Genomic DNA, 19124 nt, shown 5'->3' on the forward strand with positions numbered 1-19124 from the left:
AGAGAGAGAGAGAGAGGCAGAGACACAGGCAAGGGAGAAGCAGGCTCCATGTACCGGGAGCCCGACGTGGGATTCGATCCCGGGTCTCCAGGATTGTGCCCTGGGCCAAAGGCAGGCGCCAAACCGCTGTGCCACCCAGGGATCCCCCTAACTGTTTTGATTGACATGCATTATCAAAACACCTATGGAATGAATGCCAAAGTTTTTTCCTTGTTTCTGGCCTCAATGTTTCCTGTTGCAGTTCATGTCTTTCATCTTCCACTAAACATTCTTCAGAACAAGACATAGCTTCAATAGAGATAGAACCTTATAACATGGCTGATTCTTACATGGATGTCACTATCCAACAAGATAAATTATGTTTCCTAAGAAAAATAACTAAGAAAACCTGACACAAAATAACTAGGAAAACTTGAAAAAAGACAGCCTATAACAAAGATATCATGCTGGTGCTTTGATCCCAACATTATGAAAATGTTCAATCATGTTAAGTCTTCCTGAGTTTTTCCCCTTTCTTAATTAAATTTACCAGGGATCCTTCATTCCTTTTTAGTCAATTTACATCTGACAACTATTAACTACTAACACCCTATGCTGAATGGGAAAGACAATAAAGATGTGATGCTTGAGTTCTGGATAATCTTTTTGGAGGTAGGGTTTGAGAAGCTGGGAAGAACAGTGTATCTTAAAGTATGAGCCACAAAATAGCACAGCGTTTTTGTGTATTGGTCTTTTAGAGTACTTACATCTCTAATATTATATCTATATTTTTGCTTCTGGTAGGAATCCATAATCTGAGTATAATCTCATCAAGTACAGACATCATTTTATTGGGATATGGTCAAAAGCAGCTCTCTTCTTCCCATAAATTTGAATTGTTTTCCATTTATATTTAGGCAATAACAAATGGAGATGGGTAATGGGAGTGATTTGCAAAGCCAGAATGATCTGTGGCATGACCATTTGGTCACTGGAGCAATAGAGGATGGAGGAAAATCATGGTGCCCTTTGAACACATTCCAGGGCCCATCCTGTAGTGTAAGCAAGCTATGGTTGGGAATCTTCGTCATTGCACCATAGAAAATGGTATTGACATTTGGAGAGCACGCTTCAGGGAGATGGCAGCAGTGACTCAGCCGGTCATTATCACTCCTTTGTGTGCTGGGTGTATGCAGGAAGAAGATCACAAATGAGACCCAAGCACTTGGTAATTTCCAAATGAGCAATTTCAGCACAGGAGCTCAAAATTACAGATCAGAGTAAATTACCATTGCTTTAAATGTTAATTCTTACTCTTTTTAAACCAATCACGCATATTTATTTCTCAGATTTACATTTTCGTGTGGGTTTTCTGTGTTCTCTGTGCTTCAGTGGGAGTTGAGGGTACACGGTGGGGCCAAAGCATGGGATTAAGAAATAAACAGGAAGAAGGAGATTAAAGTATTTGAAAATCTTTCTTAAGCAGTGTACAATAAGGTCTCATTATTTTGAATCCTCCTAATTAAGAATTTATGAAATTCAGCAAGGCCTAGATTGGATTTTACTTCTATACTATCTATGAAGAAAGTATTGGCTGAATAATAATGGAAAGGAAATGACATCAGGGAGTCTCTGATATGTTTAAACTTTTTAAAAGACCCTTTAGCAAAAGACAAGTATTTTTGTGTATTGAGTCAAAAATCTACATTCTTATCATTTCTATTTGCTAGTCCTATTCCACCACTTAGGGTGACCCAGACAAGTTTAATCCCTTTACCATGTGACAGTCCATATTTTTTAATGACAGGTAACATATCTCCTCTTATTTTTCTTTTCTTCAGACTAAAGATGTCCCAATCCTACAACAGTTACTTTTATGACATAGTGATAGTTTCCCATACTGTTCTGTATCTCCCTTATGGATATTTTATCAATGTTTTATTGACCCAGATAGATCAGATGTGATCTGACTGGTATGGATGACAATGGGATTATTGCCTCCTTTGATATGGGCTATTATTTTGGCAGCCTAGGATTGCTAATATTTTTAAATCGCCACGTTATTTTGTTAACTGACACCAAGCTTGGATTCGACTAAAGCATGTTGGTTCTCTCCATAAAAACTTTGCTACATAAGGACTCACCATCCATGTATCAATATTCATTCCATTCTAACCTGCTTTTGTCTCCCTTTCTTTAATCCCTCACCTCATACCAGTCTGTACCTCTCCTGTATTTTTATATTCGCTCAAACCTGGAAGATGGTTTTGCACATTTATCCAGTACTCTCATTGTTACCTGCTCAAGGCAACTATATCTGCATGTCTCTTTCTGCTACATATAGACCTTTGTGGATACTCTCCTCCCTCCTGAAGCTTCCATAACTGACTTGTCATTCATTTCTCTAGAGAGGAGTAGACTTAAATGCAAGGGAAGTCAGTTACAAGCAGTAAAGTAGCACTGTATGACAGTTGTTCAAAAAATCCAAATAAAACTTGTTAAAAAGTTATAATCCAGACACTTGGAATGCTATGCTGCTGTTAAAAAGATGGCCCAATCTCTATATGATAAAAGAAAGGACTTCTGCAATATATTTTTATGTAGAAAAAAGCTGCAACTAGCACTTATACTATGTAATTTTATTTTTGTAAATAAAAACCTCACAAAGAATGTAAAGGAATTGGCAGTAGTTATCTCTGAGGTATAGGATTACCAAGAACATCCATTGCACCACAACTTATTTATGTAATGTTTGACTATTTTACAAGAAGCAGGTATTATTTTCTGTAAGTACAAAAACAATAAAGATTAAAAAATATGACTTATGCTGTCCTCTCAGAGCATAAGCTCTTCAAAGACACAGATGACAGATGAGTGCAGCTCTGCATGCTGCCTACTGCCACAAATAAGAGGCCTTTTAACAAACACTGATTTTATAGATCTTTTTATACTTTTGTTCTTTGAATCATGTGAATGTCTTAGCTACTCAAAAATTAAATAGAGAAATCCACTGACTTTTTAATGAGCTGGAGTCTGGGGCCTCCTGGGCTATGAGCCTTGCTCATATTTTTCTAAGCAAGTCAGAACGGTGGCTTCATCCTGCAGTATCTTTTACCAAGCAGAATTTCCCTGGGTCTGCCTGAACGTGTGGCTGTGTACTTGAGAGCCCTGGGGGCAATGATCACTTCAATTTAGTACATATCCATGAGTAATCCCCTCCAAAAGGTTTTATTTGTTTTTGTACCTAATTTATTATAGTTTGACTGTTGCCTGTTGCAGCTTCCCAAAGAGAGTAAATATGACTTGAGGGTGAAAAAAAAAAAAAGAAAAGTTTGTCACTGGAGGCAGAGCAAAAGCAGGCGTTGGTGCTTGTAGGAGGTGAGGTACTTAACAAAGCCTTGGCTTTGTAAAAATAAGCCTGCTGTTTTAGCAGCTTCAGAATTGTCCTCCACTCTGTGTGAGCTTTAGCATGCCCAACTTTGCAATACTGAAAAGCTACTTTGTTTGAGCAGCAAATTCTCTCATCTTGATTCCAGACCACTGTTGCTGTTCACCTTCTTTTCTTCTTCATTTTAAAGACTGGGAGTTACCACATAGGTAACTGGGTGAACGCTGGATTGTCATCTGCATTCAACCCAGATAATGTAGAAGCACGACAGTATAGGGATGGCGAGGTGACCATGGATGAGGAACTGGGCCCCAGCTATGACCAATCCAATCCTACTGGACTGGTCTTTGGGGTACTCTTGCTAAACAAGGAAGCCATTGTGGGAAAAGCTAGCGTGGGATGCTGTGCTATACCATTAGATGTCCTTTTAGCACCAAAGGGCTTTTTCCTTCAGCTTCCGGGAAGGTTGTTGGCTGAAGAAAGCTGCCTAGCTTCAAGTAATGCTCCCTTCCCAGAGCAGCCTGCATCCAGTGACTGCTTATTACAGGGTACAAAGGCACAACCCCTTTACCCCAGAAGGGGTAACTCTAAAGGGCCATCCCAACCTCAGAGCTCCCTGATGGGTAGGCAGAGACCTTGTTAAGACAGCACCACAGACCAGCTCCTCCTTCTTTCTGCCCAAACCCGCTCCTTCTTTTTCTCCCATGAGTGTTGGTAGTGAAGATACTCCCCAGTAAACTTTAGCATGCTGATCTCTATCTCAGAAGCTGCTCCCAGAGAATTCAATCTGCGACTGTTGGGTTGACCTCATGACAGGGATGGCAGCAGATACAAAAATATCTCAAATCTACAATTGTCAAAATAATTTTCACAGGGGGAGAGAAGGTCAGGATTTCGTTCACTATACAAATGAAATGAAAAACTGCTCCATGCTGAACAAATTTAGTATTTGATCTAAAAACAGAATGATAAACTTGCCCATCTTCTGTCCCATTCTCTCAGCATTCTGTCCTTTTCCAGGTGCCAGTGTAAGAATGGCTCATGGCTTAATGTGTTACCCCCTCCAGCTAACACAGTTGCATCTTGGCAGTGTCCTTCACACAAGCCAGTTTGGAAGGAAAGGAAAAGGAATGTTGAGCATTGTTTTAGGGTCTGCCAATCTCATGAGGTCTTTCACATGTTGGCTCTGAAAGTTGGTGATGTGCTTTATGATCTTTAGGCGATGCATTTAACAAATGAACAGCTGGTGGCTGGTGGGTATCTCAGAGGCCAGTGGAGTGTGGGGTCACTGTCCATCTTGCCTATGTTACTCAACCGAATTCAGCTGAAGGAAGCATTACTTTATTTTTCTGCATTTTTACTTACTTCTGTGGCTCTTGACTCTGGCTGCACATTATAAACACGTTGGAAGTTTTTAAAAATGGATGTCCCAGCCTCACCCTGGATGTGGGCTTTATTTTATTTTAAATTCCTTGGGTGATTCTCACGTACAACCAGGGTTGAGAACTGTTGACCTATTCTAATGGCTACGTAATACAAGGAGGTATGGGGAAGAAGGCTTGTTTGTTTGTTTCTTTCTTTTTAAGATTTTATTCATTTATTTGAGAGAGAGAGAAGGAGAGAGAGATAAAGAGAGCAAGAGGGCAGAGGGAGAGGGACAAGTAGACTCCTTGCCGAGTGAGGAGCCCAATGTAGGGCTTAATCTCGGGAGCTTAAGATCATGACCTGAGCTGAAATCAAGAGTTGGACACTTAACTGATGGAGCTATGGAAATAGGTTTCTTTCCTTCATGACTGGTGGAAAGGTTCTGGGTAAGAAAAGCATGATCCAAGAAGGGACCTATAACCTCCAGAAATAAGCAAAAGAGTTACAAAGGCAAGAAAAGAAGGCTCAGGCCAGGGTTATGAATCACTTCTTTCTGTGGTAGATAAGGAATCTGGGAACAATGAATATGTAGGAAGCAGACCCTAATGTATTCAAAACACTTTACAAATGTTTTTCCTCTTCTGAGATAGCATCTTTGTTTTTCTTTCTAAGTATAAAATTAATACATGCTCATTTTGGACATCTGAAAAGAATAAAAAAAATAAAATACAAGTATAGGTGACTCTGCTTCTCAAGGATAACCACTATTACCATTTGATATATTCTTCCATTTTATTTTATATAAATATATTGTGTTCTCCTTTTTTTTCAGTAAAATGAATTGTACTATTTGTGTCCTATCTTTAAAAAGCTAACATTATATCTTGAGCACTGTTTTATGTTATTAAATGTTTTCAAACATGATTTTAATGGCTATATAGTATTCCAGCCCTTAAACATATTTATTTAGCCATTTCCCAATATGAAAATTTCAATTGTTCCTAATCTCTCCCTGTTATGAATAATGCTGGGATAACAACATTCATATAGCATCTCTAATTATTTCCATAGGAAATTATAATTATAATTTCCATATTCATACATATTGCCAAATTGCCCTCCAGAAAGGTTGTATCACTTTATGTCCCCATCAGCAGGTTACAAGAGTACTTGTCTCTCTGACCCTTTGCTAGCATTGACTAATACATGTGCCCATTTGATAGGTGGATATAAAAAGATTCCCTTTCTTGTTAGCATTTCTTTGATTGTTAGTACTAAGTTAATGATTTTAAGAAATTTTTTGGAAGCCTGGGTGGCTCAGTGGTTGAGCGTCTGCCTTCGGCTCAGGGCTTGATCCTGGAGTCTCAGGATTGAGTCCCACATCAGGCTCCCTGCATAGAGCCTGCCTCTCCCTCTGCCTATGTCTCTGCCTCTCTCTCTCTCTCTATCTCTGTGTGTCTCATGAACAAATAAGGTCTTTAAAAAAACTTTTAAAAAAGAATATAAATTTTGTCCATGTTTATTCTTTATTTTGATAATTTCCTCTTTATTTCCATTGTTCAGATTTCTACTGTGATATTAATGGTGTTCTTTTAAAATTATTTTTATTTTTTCTAAAAAATATTTTTATCCTTATTATTATTTTAAGTAGGCTTTATGCTCAACATATGGCTTGAACTCACAACCCCAAGATCAAGAGTTGCATGCTCTACTGACTGAGCCAGCCAGGCACCCTGATGGCTTTCTTATTGATTCATAAGAGTCCTAATATATTAAAGATATTAAGTGTCTGTAATATATATCACATATATTTTAATTCAGTTTATTTGACATTTAATGTTGTCTGTGACATATTTTAATCAACAGAAGTTTAACATTTTATGAAATTAATATCCTTGTTCATCAAAAAATTATATGAGATGGAAGGAAGCAAATGAAAATTTCTCTTCTGCTCTTTTTTTTTAAAGACTTTAATTTATTTATTCATGAGAGACACAGAGAGAGAGGCAGAGACACAGGCAGAGGGAGAAGCAGGCTCCATGCAGGGAGCCGATGTGGGACTCCATCCCGGGACCCCGGGATCACGACCTGAGCCAAAGGCAGATGTTCAACTACTGAGCCATCTAGGTGTCCCTCTTCTGCTCTTACTCTAGTGCTCACCTGAGCTTTAAACCCAAAACTTATGTGAACCACTCTCTTCATTTCGTACAACTTCTTTGGTCTTCATGGAATATCAGATTTTTCTTGTATATGGTGGCAAAGTAAGTGAATGGGAGAACTACATATGGAATATGAAGTTGGTTTCTGAGATACAAGTGAAGAGCAGAAAAACAGAGAAAAGAGAGAGATGAGAAGCCCAATTCAGCTATTTTGAATTATATTTTGTCATATCTAAGTAACCTGATACTCAAAAATCTGAACTCAAGCCCAAATACTTCAGGGTATGTTTATTCATATTACAAATGTACTTTTCTTTTTTAAAAGACATTTAATTATTTATTTTAGAGAGAGAGGGAGAGAAAGCATGAGTAGGGGTAGGGGCGAGGGGAGAGCGAGAGGGAGGAGTAGAAGAGAGAGAATCCTCAAGCAGGCTCCTCACTGTATGAAGAGCAGGAGGGGGGGGCTCTATCTCATGACCTTGAGATCATGACCTGAGCTGAAATCAAGAGTCAGATGCTTAACTGACTGAGCCACTCAGGTGCACCCCACAAATGTACTTTTCTTTAAAGAGAATTCATGGAAAGATTCCTATAGAACATCTGAATCCACATTTTGTCATTTTGTTTTTGTTTTTGTTTGAATTTGATTTAAACACATTTGGTTTTCACCAAAATCGATATAGCGATTGTCTACATTTGAGATGCTAATGCAGAATCTCTTCTGTGTATGAGGAGCTCAAGATGGAAAGATCAAGAACCCCTCTGTGTTTGCATATGGATGCCGGTCTGTGGATTTTGTGGAACAGGATAAAAACAAATATTCACCCACGCCCGGCCCAATTTACCCTTAGTGAATTAAGATTTCCCTGAGGTCTTTCTTCCTCATAATTGTGTTTGGTTTAGTTTCCCTTTAATTAAGAGCTGACCCTTTGCAAATCTTGTCTTCCTTGCAGCTGCATTATTAGGATGGGACCTTAGCTAATTTGGGAGTCAGTGAATAGAAGGTGTCCCCCCAACCCTGTGTCCCAGTTCTATGTCCTTTTCCTCTTTCCCAGTGCAAATCCTCCCTCCACATCAACCCCTTTACTCATACTAGACTGCCCATGACAGATTAAAGCTTAATTGTGACCCCTTCCATGAAGGATTTATGTTTTAAGTTAGAATCAAAGCCTGAAAGTAAAGAGGCAAACTCTAATGGAGAAATGGACATAGTAAGCGCGAGGTATTGTTTGGCAGCCTGAGGTATTTCTGATACTCAAATATCCCACTCGAAGCGGCAACTACTGACTGACTACTTGTCGAGTTTAAAGTTGGTTCTGAAACTGGCAGTGCATGTAATCCTGCTTTTTCATTTTTCTTTTTCATCCTATTCTTCATTATGCACTTTGTCCCCTGCTGGTGAATTACAAAGCTCTATTCTCATCATAAGCTGAGAAGGCATGATGATCAAATAGATACATCAGTGTTGTTGAGTGAAAGTAAACTTGGTTTGCATCGTCAGCTGAGAGGAAATTTAGAAGACCATCTGGAGTAGATTTGTTTAACATCCAGAAAAAAAGCCTTCTGATCCTCAACCACACAAGGTCTGATATAAAAAATAATAATAAAGAAACCAAAGCAAAAATTAAAAAATGGGATTACATCAAACTAAAAAGCTTCTGCACAGTGAAAGAAACCATCATCAAAATGAAAAGGCAACTTACTGAATGCGAGAAGATTTTTGCAAATCGTATATCCAATAAGGGATTAATATCCAAAATATATAAAGAACTCATACAACTTATCACTGATAAAATGAAACAATCTGATTAAAAAATGAGCAGAGAATCTGAATAGACATTTTTTCAAAGAATACAGATGGACAACAGGCACATGAAAAGATGTTCAGCATCAAATTTTTAGGGAAATGCAAATTGAAACCACAATAAGATATCACTTCAACTGGTTAGAAGGTTAGAATAGCTATTATCAAAGACAAAGGGCACCTGGGTGGCTCAGTTGGTTAAGCGTCTAACTCTTGATTTCAGTTTAGGTGGCGATCTCAGAGTTGTGAGATCAGACCCTGAGTTGGGCTCTGTGGTGGGCATGGAGTCTGCTTCAGAATTCTCTCCCTCTCTCTCTCTGCCCATCCCTCTGCTCAAGTTTCTCTCTTTAATTCTCTCTCTCTCTCTTTCTCCCTCAAATAAATAAATGAAATCTTAAAAAAAAAAAAGACACAAGCAACAAGTGTTGGAGAGGATGTAGAGGAAAAGGAACCCTTATACACTGTTGGTGGGAATGTAAATTGGTTCAGCCACTGTGAAAAACAGAATGGAAATTCCTCAAAAAATTAAAAATAGAAATACCATATGATCCAGTAATTCCACTTCTGGGTATTTATCTGAAAAACAGAAAAAGCCTGATTCAAAAAGATACATGCACCCCTATGTTCACTGCAACATTATGTATGACAGCCAAGACATGGAAACAACCTAAATGTCCATTAATGGATGAATGGATTAAAAAGATATGGTATAGGGGTGCCTGGGTGGCTCAGTTAAGCGTCTGCCTTCAGCTCGGGGTCCTGGAATCGAGCTCCAAGTTGGGCTCACTGCTCAGCAGGGAGTCTGCTTCTCCCTCACCCCTGCCCCTCCCCTCTGTTCATACTCTCTCTCCCAGATAAATAAAATCTTTTTAAAAAAGATATGGTAGGGATCCCTGGGTGGCGCAGCGGTTTGGCGCCTGCCTTTGGCCCAGGGCGCGATCTTGGAGACCCGGGATTGAATCCCACATCGGGCTCCCGGTGCATGGAGCCTGCTTCTCCCTCTGCCTGTGTCTCTGCCTCTCTCTCTCTCTCTGTGACTATCATAAAAAAAAAAAAGATATGGTATATATGTGCACATATGTAAATATGTATCTATATATATCCATATATATGTATTCCATCATATATTCATATATATGATACAGTATTACTCAACTATAAAAAAGAATGAAATCTTGTCACTGAAACAACATGGATGGACCTCGAAGGTCTTATGCTAAGTGTAAGAAGTCAGATTGAGAAAGATACTAATATATGGAATCTTTAAAAAAAAAAGTGAAGCAAGTGAACAAACAAAACAAAAACAATTTCACAGACACAGAGAATGGATTGGTGGTTACCAGAGGGGAAGTGGGGGTGGAGCATGGACAAAAAAGAGCAAAAGGGGTCAGTTGTATGGTGATGGATGGTAACTAGACTTTTAGTTGTGATCACTTTGTAGTGCACAGAGATACTGATGTTGTATATCTGAAACTTACATAATGCTATATTCCAGTTTTACCTCAATTAAAAAAAAGAACTAAAAAAAATAGAAGGCAACTGCAATTTGGATTAAAGGGGATGGATACTACAATGCTTGAGCACAATTACTTCATGTTTCTGTTTGGTATCTAGGTAATTGTCCTGGGATACACTGCCTGCAATGCAAACTCACAGAGGGTCCAAGTCATCTCAAAGCTGTTCTGGGGACTGCTCTGCACTTAAAAGATGTCATGTGATGATTGATTGTGCCCATTGATAGGTTTCTTATTTAACATTTCCTCACTTGGCTTTTAATCTTGAAATCAGTAATTTCCAGTACTCGTGTGACAATCTCTTAGCAAAGCAAGTGGTGAGTGGCCTGGGTGTTAGCAGGTACTTTATGGGCAGCTAGGGGAGAGCTGACTATAGGTGTCAACCAAATAATGCACTTGCCACCTCTGATTGTGTGGTGGTGGAAACGCTTTACACATGATTGAAAGGGGGCCCCACTTACAGGTTGAGGGAAGAAGTGCTGCCAATCAGCCACAGTTTATTTTCTCCCCAAGTTATTCCAAATAGAACCTAGTGGCCACAATTAAGATAACCCCTTACTCTGCCATCCCTTCTTTGGCAGGGGAGGAACTTTGAGTGGGTTCCCAGAAGTGGGTGTATTTTGTATTAAGCATCCACATCCTGGGCTTCCCTTTGGACACAGTAGTTTATAGTTTACACTGTGGCCTGTGCTTATGGAGAAATAAGGTAGATTGACCGAGGTGGGACTTAAGCTCAGAAAATATGTGCCTGCATTCTATTAAGAAAAAGATTTCTTATCAGGACAGTGACTTCTCTGAAAACATTTTTGACATTCTTAATTTTAAGAATGCAAGGTTATGGCAAATCTCTTAACATTCCCGAGTTTTGGGGGTGAGGCATGGGTGCTGGCTACCAGCAATAAAGAGAGGAGGTGGAAAGTCAAGGCAAATTTATGTCAAGATGAAAGGAGTTTGGATGTGATTGGAAAGGACTGTCACTTATTCTGCCTGGAAGTGCAGAAATTTCTTGATCCTGATACTATTGGAAGGCTGTCAAAGGTAATATTAAGGGCAAGCTTTTGCCTAGAGGATACAGAGGGGCTAAAGATACAGTCCTAAAGACAGCAGAGAGCATACTTCTCCCTTGAGGAAAGAAAGTTCCCTTTGACTTAATCCTGTGGTCTCAAAACTGCTTGGGAAACACCCAAAGTGGAATGTGCAGAATTTACAAGGTAAAGTAAGGATTTGCATGTGCCCTCTCAGACAAAAAAAAAAAAGAAACACATACATAAAAACATCGCTAAGATCAACTCATTTTTGATTAGTTGTTTTCTTTCAGCTGAGTTTTTCCAATGGGGATACAACAGTGGATTTAACAGTATGGGTGAGGCTAGTATTTCATCTTGCGCAGGCCTTGGGCTTCCGGAACAGTGGTTGAATCTTGCCTGAACTGTAGAGAAGTTAGGTTGTCTGAGATGGCCAGGATTCTCCTAAGTCTCTTAGCATTCTCAAATATGAGTCAGAATTTAGTGATGGTCCCAATCTCTTCATTGTATAAATGAGAAACTGAAGTCCAGAGGGAGAAAATGATTTCTTCAACTTGACCATGACTGCAACCCATTTCTTGTTTTAACTTTCAATATTAATGTGAAATGATGTTTCTACTGTGTTTTCTGGATAAAAATTCATTCTGGGGCAGCCCCGGTGGTCAGCAGTTTAGCGCCGCCTTCAGTCCAGGGGGTGATCCTGGAGACCCAGGATTGAGTCCCATATCCGGCTCCCTGCATGGAGCCTGCTTCTCCCTCTGCCTGTGTCTCTGCCTCTCTCTCTCGCTCTGTGTCTCTCATGAATAAATAAATAAAATTTTTTAAAAAATTCATTTTGGTATTGAGTGAAAGTTAAAATCCAGCAGGAAAATCATTGTGGGTATTCCCTGTAACTTTGCCTGTAAGACTTCAGTGACTTCCTTAAGGGCTGCACTCCAGGAGTTTGTGTATTGGAGCATCTCTTCCTCCTCAAATCTAGCCGAGACTTCCCTTTGGTTCTGGGGCCCATTCTAATCTACACGGGCTTTGAAACTCGTGGCTTAATTAATCTTGCCTAATCACACAGTTCTCAGGCAAGGCCCAGCCTTCTATAGCATCTTTGATCTCTAATGACTTACTCTGGCTGCCCTCCATACCTAGAAAAGCCTCACTCCCCCCATAAGCCACTCATCTGTTAAAACTCAGTTCCAGACATATCTCATCAAACAGATCACCTAGCTGAGATGGTGGGGAAATGAAGGTTCCAAGCTCTCACATCCATCCTCTATTAGTCTGAGAATTTTAGACTACAGAGGGTGACCACTATCTTTCAAGGGTTATGGGTGAATGCCACCTTTAAGTCATTGCTGGAACGGTAGATTTCTTTCAGATTATCATGTGTAAATTTTTTACTCTCATTCCTCAGATTTTATAGACTTTATTTATTTATTTGAAAGAGAGAGGAAGAGAGAGAGAGCACAAGTGGGGGGAGCAGAGGGGGAAGGAGAAGGAGGAGGAAAGAATCTCAAACATACTCCATGCTGAGCACAGAGCCCGATGTGGGGCTTGACAACCCTGAGATCATGACCTGAGCCAAAACCAAGAGTCGGACTCTTAATGGGCTGAGCCAGGCAGGTGTCCCTCATTCTTCAGTTTTTAAATTGAACTGCTTTTACTTGTCCTGTCAAGTCTGGGATAGGAATATAAATTCACGTTTCTCGAATGCCTAATTTGGGCTCAGCACTGTGCTAAGCCCTTGTACACACTATTACATCTAATCCTTCCAACAATCCTAGGCATATGTAGTTATCCCCAATGAACAGATGAGGAGATTGAGCCTCAGAGAGGTAGGTGCTTATAAATAAATGCACATAACTAGTAAATTTTGGAGATGGGATCCATATCCAGGTTGGGCTTCTAAACTCATGCTCTCCTTTCTCCTCATCAGTGGCTGAAATTACTCCAACATGTGCAGTTGTTCAGGAACTATGGAGTCATACATTTTTCTATGTATTTCTACACGACAAGGAGGGCTTTAGAACAAGGGAGAAGAAATGTCTGGGAAATATCAGAAAGGGAGACAGAACATAAAGACTCCTAACTCTGGGAAACAAACTAGGGGTGGTGGAAGGGGAGGAGGGAAGGGGGTGGGGGTGAATGGGTGACGGGCACTGAGGGGGGCACTTGATGGGTTGAGCACTAGGTGTTATTCTGTATGTTGGTAAATTGAACACCAATAAAAAATAAATTTATTTAAAAAAAAGGAAAAGAAAGAAAGAGAAAAGAAAAAGAAAAAACAAAAGAACACATTGTTGTATAACTACCTGGAGACACCCCGGGATTTTTCAGGCCCACTAGGATGCATGCTGTGCAATCAACCATAGGTGAATGCTTAACAGGAACACAGTCAGAGTCGTCTGGATAATGGCATATCGCTCATCAGTTAATCACCACCTTTGGAGTTGAGCTGCAGTTACTAGACTGGGTGGTTTTTATCATTGCTTGTGCCTGTATTTATTTCTCACACTGTATCAGATGCCCCCTGCCTCCAAAGCAGCTGTTTTTTTCTGACTTCCCTATTTCTGTCAAATTTCCTAGTTATCAAATCTGAGCATTATCTGTGACTTTTCCATTGCCCTAAGCAAACATGAAGTGAAATTAATTCATCCTTTCTGTGTCTTCACCATTCTTTATATTCCCATGACTACCAGCTATCTTGAAATTATTACTGGTATTTGCTTGGGCTGCTGCAAACTGTCCTTCCCCTTCTGTCCAAACTGCTCACGAAGACCAGCTTTAACATTCTCATTCTTTTGATTACATAATAGCTATGCTCATTCTCAAAAAACCTTCAAAAGTTTTTCTTTGCCTCTGGGATAAAGTTCAGAGGAAGTATTATAAATGTTTCCATTTGCTTGCAATCCAGGATTTACCTTCTAAGAAAGTCTTGAGAGGCTCTTTAAACTGGGTGAGATTGTGGTTGTTCCTTTCCCATTCTGGGACTCAGTTTCTTCAATATTCTATTTTGAGGGGTCCCTTAAGGACTATATACATAAGTACTGTCAGAGTTTGGAGAGGGTAGATCAAGAACATTCTATTCTGCTAATAGACAGGGGGGCTAGGACTTAGAGAAAAGGAAAGATAATCTGAAAGAGGACAGTGAGAAAACATTTTTATAAAAATTTCTGTTCACTTATCCTCATTGTTCCTATCTAGTGTTTCACTTGGGAATGGACACTTTTGCTCATGCTGAGTGTGAAGTTAAGAGGTACAAACAAAGCTAGCCCTACCATTAGGCCCAGCCTCTTTTGCCACCCATGGCACAGATTACCAAGAAGGTTGGCTGGCCAAGATAGAGGGAAAAGTAGAAACCCATTGGATGAGAAGGAGGGTAATTGGCCCTAGCAGCCATCAAAGTCATGGCCTGGGCTTCATTTAGCCAGGGGATCCACCTAACTGAGTTAATGAGTTGCAAATGACAAACAACCATATGGCTATTGCTGAATTTAGGAGTGCTTCAGCAAACTAGAATCTGGAAGGTTTACAGAGGGAGAACCCTGAATCACTTACAGTTAAGATGCTGACTCTAGTGATGGACTGCTGGGAACAGGCACTGGCAAGGAATTTATTTGAATAAAATGAATCTAATTAAGAACCATGTAGCTAGTCATCATAATGATTGGGTTAGTGGAGGGACTAGTCAACCATGCCCAAAAAGCTTCTGTGCTCATTGAGGCAAAGTGCTCAGTGACAGAACTTAACAAAATGGCTAAGTGAGTTCCTCTTGGCTGGAAATTTGATCCCATTGGCCAGTGTGGTAGGTCTATGTATCATTTTGAAGGAGATGTGGAGTTGTAGGGTTCTATGCAGATTAAAGTATTATTCAGCCCTCCATGAGAGTTAAACAACTGGCATAGAAGAGCAGGGACAGTGGACAAGAGGAAAACAGTTAATGATGAATATTTCTTTGGCTTGGAGATCCTACTGGAGCTAGCAATGGGCCAGTCCAGCAACACTTGCTCCCACACAGCTACTGGAGAGTGTAGGTATGGGACCATTCTGGATCTTCAAGTAGGCCTACTTTTAAAGCCATCTTAAATTTGCCAATGTGTTTTAAAATATTGCTTGATAACCTCCTTAGGCCATAAAACATGTTTATATTTTGGCTTAAAACCACATAATCATAATGCTCTGGAATCTTCTTAGGGGAATCTTCCCATCTGCAGTGTTTAGCTCTGCAAATATCAATGTAATAGAGCATCCCCTAAGCCAAATACAATGTTCTTTAAGATTTATTTTGAATAAAGAACACAATCAGCAGCAAAGCTAAAGAGAAAAGGATTCAGGAATTAGTTTAGGAGAGAAACAAGACAGAGCATTTTCCAGCAAATTTATGTTTTAACAACTCCAGGAGTTATACACCTTGCACTTCAGACAAGAAATGGGCTTGCTCTGTCCAGCCCAGTATTGATGCACTAATGACATCTGGGGCCTCCTCAAGGGGTACATTGCTCTCCACTGAGGAGCTAAATAGTACAAAAGGCATATTTCCTATAAACTCAAAGCTGTGGCAACTGCCCAGCTTAGCTGGCCTCACTTGGATAGAAGATTGTTTTTTTCAGCATGAAATAAATGGATTGTGCCTTGGATGATGTAGCTGCTTCCGTTGTCTTAACCACTGATGCAGATCACAGCATGAGTGATGTGGCAGCAGCAGCCATCCAGATCCACTGTGAAAGGAGACGCGATAAATGGTGTGGCTGGACCCAAAATGAGTTTGGCCTGCATGATTTGCTTCAGGAAGCTGGGCAGGTGCCCAGGAAGGCTTATTCAAGTAACCCAGGTCTATGCCAAGGTCCACATTTGCCACACCCTCTGCCCAGCTCTGGTTACACTAGAGGATTATTTTAGCCTCAGTATTAAAGGATGCTATTGTTAGCTGCCAAGAAGAGAGGTCACTACCTCTTACTCCAAGTAGCGCAGTTGGGTTGAACTCATTCAGAAGATGGCAGATGTTCTTGCTACTTAAAGTATGACCCCTAGGTCAGAATATCGATTTTAGATTATAGATGACCCTAAACATGATGTATTGACATCTTTGCTACTTAAAGTATGGTTCATGGACCAGCAACAGTGACAGCACCAAGGCTGTTTGTTAGAAATGCAGACTCTCAGGTCCCACCCCAGACTTAAATGAATCAGAATCTGCCTTTTAACAAGCTCCCCATAATCTGTAAGCACATCAGAATTTAAGAAGTACTGGTTATTATTATTATTATATATCTACTGAGAACCACTCCTTGGCTGGTTAACAGATGGGTGATTCAGAGGGAGGGAAAGCCTAGGCTTTGATGGAAGTTACAGATGGGAAATGAATAGTGTTGGTCGGCTAGAAGGGGACCAGTGTATGAATTGGCAAAGGCTGGAGAGTGACTCACTTGCTCCAACTAGGCCCAGGACAAGTTTCTTGACAATATGCTGAGAAATTTATGTTGGTGGCTCTGTGACGTATGGAGTAGCAAGTGAGGGTCTTTATCTACTGGGAATATTTCAAGGTTCCAACCAAGACAGACCCAGTGAAAATCCTAGCATTATCGGGCTGGCAAGTACTCTTTACTACACAGGCCAAATGGGCAGCCTAATCTCATCTCTTATTCTGTCATCTTGCTTTTCCCATTGGCCATGGAGCCTCACAAGGGGCAGTAGCCAAAGAGTTCTGGGCAGAAAGACTATATAGCATAATGGCTCCCCCTACAGGCGTGAAGGGCTGCATTTAGGAAGACCCTGGACTGAGTCCTATAGTAAGTAACAAGGAACAAAAAGATCCAGAGGACTATACCCAGAGCTATCTGCCTAGGCAGCATGGAAGCTGCAGACACTTGATGAGAAACTCTTGAACCCTCTCAGAGGTGAGGTATGGGGAGTTAATGCATTACCATTACCCCTCAGTCGTGTCTCTGTCCTATGTGATATGCTATTTTATTTTTTTTTTTTATTTTTTTTTTTTTTGATATGCTATTTTATTTCAGGTTTTGAAATACTCCTGAAGCTTTGCCTCCAGTGGTTTTTGCCAAAGAACAAATTCCATAAATCCCACATCAAATCCTATCAACTTGAAGCCATCCAGTTTTTGTTCTTGAACCAACCACAAAACCCACATGACAAGACAAAGAGAAATGCTACCTCCTATGAGTATCCCCCAACACCAACTCCAAGTTAGTCAGCAAGTTCTATGGAGCTCAGCAAAATTTGCTAGCTGATAGGATATTGACATGGATGAAAATTCTGAAAGTGGCCCTGAAGGCATCCCAAGGTTGTTTCCAGGGTGAAGATGCTGTGGGGACTTTGTCCTGACTTTGCCTCATGGTGGTTGCATGAAAATGAAAGGCTTGTAAATGGTTTCCTGTCCCTAGAGCCTGACAGTCCCCTGTGCCATTTTAATTTAAGCTTTGTGGATTGGAATAGAATGAACAAGCAGGGGAGGTTAATTATCCTAATTAGAAAAGAAGTGAAGTTATGGCCCTTCTAGGTCAGGCACTTGGACAAACTTCCCTTGGCTCCAAGCTTTGAGCATTAGCTCCTTACTTGATTGCTAAAGGATACACAAAGCCTCCTCCCCAATCTTTTGCCAAAGTCCCTGGAGCAAGACAAGATAATTCTTTTTAGGAAATGGTATGCGATCAGCCTGTGTCCCAGGGCCAAAGACAGGGTTATCTGCAGGTGGCAGATATGTGGGCACAGCCTGGTGGGTACGGGTATTTGGGTCCACCCCCAGGCCTCCCTCCTCTGTCTGTAGTGCTAAGCGAGCTACATTGAGCCGGCTTGAAATGTGATCATTTCAAAAGATATGTATCTTTCCCTGAGCCTCTCAATATCCTATCTTCAGTTGGCCAAGGATGTTGGTATCTCTCTGGAAGGCAAACTCCTCTGGGATTCTGCTGGTACTTCTTGAATCAGTATTTTGTTGTTGGACTTGTTGATTCCCAAATACAACACACTTTAGATGATGTATGTGAAATTTCTTAGCACAGTGTTTGACACATAGTACGTGCTCACTAAATGTGAGTTTACTCCCTTCCTTCCTACTAGAGAAGATTGTGTCCAGTACACAATCATAATCATCACTTGTTCTGCTCTCTGAGCCTTGTATTTGATGTGTGATGTGATAGCAATTTGTGATCTGGTGACATAAAGGGAAACATACATAAAGCCTTAGATAAAGCTAGAGTAGTAACTGTATAATATTAAAGATCAAACTGGCCAATTATTCAGACAGACCCAACAGATATGTCTAGTACTCGCCTTTGAATTATCCATGTACCCAAGGGATGAATAAAAAAAAAGACCTTAAATGCCATCTTTCAAAACAGACCTCAGATTGTTGAATGATCAATTTGTGGGTCTATTACAATTTGCCTTATTCACACAGAATCGTCCAAGAGCATTAACATCAATGACTCCTAACAGAATGATAGAGCAAGTGGAGGTCTCAATAGACCATTTAATCTACCCAACCCTGCTTCCCCTGGCCTCCCAGCTCCAGCCATTCTGTCTACCGGCTCTTTAAAATGTACTCTTCAGAATTATTTGCAACAGGGTCAGGGAATCTAAGGTGTGAATGCCACACTTAAATTCACTTATAGTTAATTTTGGAATCTTTTTTATGCTTTATAATTGAATATGTATCAGCATGATATGGGAATGGATTTAAATACAAAGGCCTATGCTAGAAGAAATGTGAAACCACCCCACTTTTTATGCCCATCTCTCGTGCAGTTTGGACTCATGACTCTCTCCATGCTCACCTCTCAGATTCGTACAAAAATTCACCTCTGTAGAATTGTACTTCCCCAATTGTACTTCCCCCAGGGAAGCCTGGTGTGAAGGGTATGTATGTCCATTTTAAAAGAT

The 19124-nt window shown here is 40.3% G+C and overlaps 1 protein-coding gene across 8 annotated transcripts in view; it reads right to left on the reverse strand.

Moving 5' to 3' along the window:
- Window positions 1-19124, reverse strand: part of GRIA3 (glutamate ionotropic receptor AMPA type subunit 3) — a 276246-nt gene that overhangs the window by 143597 nt on the left and 113525 nt on the right. The window lies entirely within an intron of this gene.

The sequence above is a fragment of the Canis lupus genome, chromosome X, assembly GCF_048164855.1.
Source record: "Canis lupus baileyi chromosome X, mCanLup2.hap1, whole genome shotgun sequence".
Classification (NCBI taxonomy): Eukaryota; Metazoa; Chordata; class Mammalia; order Carnivora; family Canidae; genus Canis; species Canis lupus.